Source organism: Primulina eburnea, chromosome 17 (assembly GCF_022965805.1).
Source record: "Primulina eburnea isolate SZY01 chromosome 17, ASM2296580v1, whole genome shotgun sequence".
Taxonomy (NCBI): domain Eukaryota; kingdom Viridiplantae; phylum Streptophyta; class Magnoliopsida; order Lamiales; family Gesneriaceae; genus Primulina; species Primulina eburnea.
Window position 1 is genome coordinate 5627850 of NC_133117.1, and position 4629 is coordinate 5632478.

At 29.8% G+C, this 4629-nt stretch overlaps 1 long non-coding RNA gene across 1 annotated transcript; it reads right to left on the reverse strand.

Annotated features, from left to right (window-relative positions):
• Positions 1-330: 330 nt before the first annotated feature.
• LOC140818833 (uncharacterized) lies at positions 331-2499 on the reverse strand. The gene is made up of 3 exons (XR_012115074.1): positions 2329-2499; positions 672-817; positions 331-577 (listed from the first exon to the last, which is right to left on the reverse strand). It is a non-coding gene; the product is annotated as an uncharacterized lncRNA (long non-coding RNA).
• Between the last annotated feature and the right edge of the window lie 2130 nt (positions 2500-4629).

A 4629-nucleotide genomic window follows, 5' to 3' on the forward strand; every position in this document is an offset into this window, starting at 1 on the left:
AAAAATGATTTCTGAAGCACTACCTACACTTTCTGTATCAACCGAGTATTAAGCTAAAAACATTTTTTTTAAGATAGCAAATGTCCGATTCAATCTGTATCCAACCAATAACGACAAATATGGGTTTTGTAGTCAAGACCTAAGAAACTTGCAAATAAAAAATAACACAATATAACTCCAATCAAATACAAACAATACAAAACATGATACAACCAAACTTAAAGATATTACAATCACCAAAACTTAAACATGATCATCTTTAAGGAACTATAGTCTCTCATCCTCAAATCTTGACAATCAAAGCAGACGAAGACATAACATAGCCTGCCAACGGTAAACGATTGTCAATCTTTCTTTCTATTTTTGTTCACAAGTCATAGCACTTCAAATATTAAACTAATACACAAAACAGGCCTTCACACTTTGGAGGAATATTCAAGCTTGGTGTACAATCTTCCAATCATAATAAAAATACATGACGAAATATATCATTGATCATTCTCATTAACGTAATTCATTAATGAATTATCCACCGGTGTTGTTGAGGAAGACGAGTCCAACCTAAGTTTTGCTATCTCTGAAAAAGAAATTATGACATACAAGTTAAATAAATTAGAAGCTTATAGCAATAAAGAAAATCTAACTATAACATTTTTATAAAAAAAACTTACGATCTTCTAGGTCTTCCATATCCTCCAAAGTCTCTTCAACGTTGATTGGAATTGGGCATGAACGAAGCCCAATCTTGTGTGCAAATAAGACTTTTCCACTATCTTAGGAGTCAATGAACTCCAAAAACAATCAAGTACTCAACCACCTGTACTAATAGCAGATTCTGTTGTTGATACTTGAATAGCCAACACATCGTGAGCAACTTCAGAAAGTATGGGAAATCTATGACAATTTTGCTTCCACTATTCCAATATATAAAAATATTCAGAATACTCCTCAACCATCTCATTTAGATATTTTTCCAATTCTAAAATATTACCATCACCAAAACTTTGTGCCTTTTGTTTTTTGTACTTCACAAGAATTGATTATCTTTTTAAATCTGTTTGACTTGCACTATTTTGTTCACCGTCTATTACTTGTTGAACATATAACACTTTTGATTTGCAAATTTGAGGCTCCATCTTCTCTCTGTAATTTTTATACAAAGAAAGCAAAGTTTCTTTTACTGCCTTTCCTATTCTTACACCCATTTAATCTCAATTTCTATCAACATTAATTCAACAAAATCCAATTTGTGTCTTGGATCAAGCACCACCGCAACATAGAGCAAATTATTCATTTTCTCGGGATCTCCCTAGTACTTGTCAAATTTTCTTGCCACTCCTTTGATATTGTGTGAATGAAACTAATCTCATGTGCAAAAGTATTGGATGTGACATACAATGAACCTGAAACTTTCAGAGTTAGTTCATAAAATATTTGCAATAAAGCAGCAAAAGTCCTAACATTTCCCAATCGGCAATAGTCGGCCTCCCATCGAAAGTTCTCATTTCTTTATTAGGTTTATCATTTGCATCGAATACCACTTCTCAGTCATCATTCACAACACCAACCCATTTTGTGAGTTGAAGATCCAATTTAAAACATAGATCTTGTTCATCAAATCTTTTGAAAGCCCTTTCAAATTGATAATATTTTTTCGTAAAGTCCAATATTAACAATAAAGTGAGCTGTCAGACACATATAATTGATATTTTTAATCGATGTCCATGTATCTGTGGTCAAAAAAATTCTGTGATGAATTTTTCAAGAAGCTTTTTAAACTCTCTCTCAACTTCATATAAATAAACAATATCACCGAGCTCGGGGCCTGACATTAAAAATTTAAAATAAAGCAGATATAGGAAAACTATATATATCATTTATCAAATTTCAAATAAATTATCAAAAACAGAAATTGAATCATTGTACTATAGCTTAGTTGCTAACTTCAGCTTATAAATACACTATTTCCAACTAATCTCCCTTAACATTTTTTCCCATGTCTCTCGTGAAATTGGCAACATCTAGGTAAATGAAAATAGCCCTTTCACCAACTTCAAAAAATAAATAACTCTCCATTCAGATCTTCACTGATTATACATAAGCCCACAACTACTAAAATGAAAAAAATCACATATCTTCACCTTTATTTAGAACCTTTTGTAAAATATAATAAAAAAAATATTCATCCATCGTCACAATTAAATAACTTTTACATAATAATACATATTTTTTTATGAATTTCAGAAAATAATAAATATTTTTCTAAATAGTCCAAAAGCTATTGAAAGGAAAATCGGTTAGCATATCATTCATGCGCAAGATTTTCACCTGGCGGTCGTCTCTCCGAAAACAATCAGATGGCAGTTGTCTACTCTGGAAACAATCAGAGGGAGAGTATGGAAGGAAGCCCAGATCGCCTCTCTATCATGGCCTTCCAAGTTGAAAATTGCAGACAATCTCGCGAAAACGGCATAAATAAAATGGTGTTAGGGCTTAGGTAAAATGTTAGGCTAGACAAATTATATTGGGTTGACAAGTTTGGTCAATGTATGAAAAATTAAACTTCTTTATAATGTATTTTTAATGTCCATATACAATTTAAATTAATATATTTATTAAATCGATTAATTTAGTTTAACCGATTTTTTCAAATTAAAACTGAAACCGAACCTAGTTAATCGAATTAACCGATTGTGTAAAATTTCAAAATCGAACTTCAGAATTATCCGAATTGAATTTTCGAATTAATTTGGTTCGGTTGGTTAATTAAGTTTAATCGAAATTTTGCACACTCATACTTAGCAATATTATTTAAATATTTCCCTCCATTTAAAAGGATTAAAAAAATAAAATAAAATTAGCAAAAAAAATTAATAATAATGTAAAAATATTTAATGATAGACAATACTAATTATGATTTTTTTGTAACATTATTATTTATTTTTTATTAGCAATTTACTTTTAAAAAATATTTTTATGTATTAAATATTTTTACTTTATTTTATCATCATTAATTTTTTTCAATATTATTATTCTTAATTAAGTTTTTATTACTAATTATATTATTAATTCATAATGTTTTCATTTGTTTATTTCAAAAGAAAAAAATATCTACAAAATGATAAATTATCAAGTGGGGGAAATAAATGTTTAAAATAATGGTCTTTTGATGGTAATCCTTCCATTTTTTTTCTTATTTTGTTTTTATTTTTACAGTATTTTAAATTTCAAAATATGTTCTCGCATAAAACCCGATGTTAAATTTAGGAAACAAAATAAACTCATCAAAAAATATTTTATTAACTAGCTAATTGAGTATTTTTGTCAATTTATGTGAAATATGTCAAAAAAAACATAATAATTTGCAATACATGTGGTACTTGGCTTTTAAAAAACTTGAGGGTTTAACAATATATTAATATTTCATGGGAGGTTTTACGCTGGCTAAAAGTTTCACAGGTTATTATCTCAAATTGTATTTGATAGTACATCTATTTAGAAACTTTTGGTTTTGTTTTTTTCATAATATACTAATATTAACTTTTTTTTTCAACTTTCATTGTCGTTTCAATACATTTCTTTTATTTTGATGCAGATTATTTTAAAATATTAAAACTAACGATTGATTTTGGAGTTCACGTCAGTTTGAATAGTTATGTAACGAACCGTACTTTCTACTACTTAAAATTTGCGGAAGAATTAAAAAATTTTCTTAAATATAAACATTCATACGGTCGTCACTCAACATTCATAGAATAATATTTGAAATCAATGTCACCAACTAAAATTTGCTAAAATAAAAGTCGTCTCAAAATATCTCACATCCAAACATCATACTAATCATACCTAGACGCAGAAACAATCACCCGTCGATCCCCAACGAAGCCTGCAACAAAAACTTCAAGAACACAATTTTCGTCAAAGTCGCAGTTTGCGCAGTCCCACGAAAAACGCCATAACTCACTCAATTTTCATCTAAAAATCTCGAATTATATATCAAATCGAAGGCGTCAAAAAGTTCTACAATTTTCTAGTTAAACGTTTTCTCAAAATCCCGACAGAAAAATCGCAGTTTTCATCAGAACAGTAAGTTACGAGATTTTAGATCTAAAAAGTGGTTCAAATGCATTCAAACCATTTTCCGCTCAAACGACGAACGTCACACATGGATTTTCACGCATAAAATAACACGACGCATACTATGACAAGATCGATGCAGAAAGAACATATTATACGTGCCTTTTGATAATAAACGTTACCGAACCGGCGATATCGAAGCGGAGAAGGATGCGAGGTTGATCTGGGACGACGGTGGCTCGATTTTCTTTGAAAGAAACCAACGAAAATTTGCTGAAATTTTCTAGAGGAGGGGGCGGCTGCTATGGGGAGAAGAACCCTAGAGTTTGTTCTCTCTCAAAATAATAAAAAATCTGATTTTTAGAACTTGTGTGTGTTGTGTGTGTTTTAGTGTGTGTAAAAACGTGTAAGTGTGTGTGAGTGTGTGTAACGTGTGTGTGTGTTTTAATTAGGAGAAACTCTAGCTAAATAAACTATTTAAAATACTAATAAAAAGTTAACACACACTAATTTAATCAAACTTTACAATTAAAATGATTACACACCAATTTT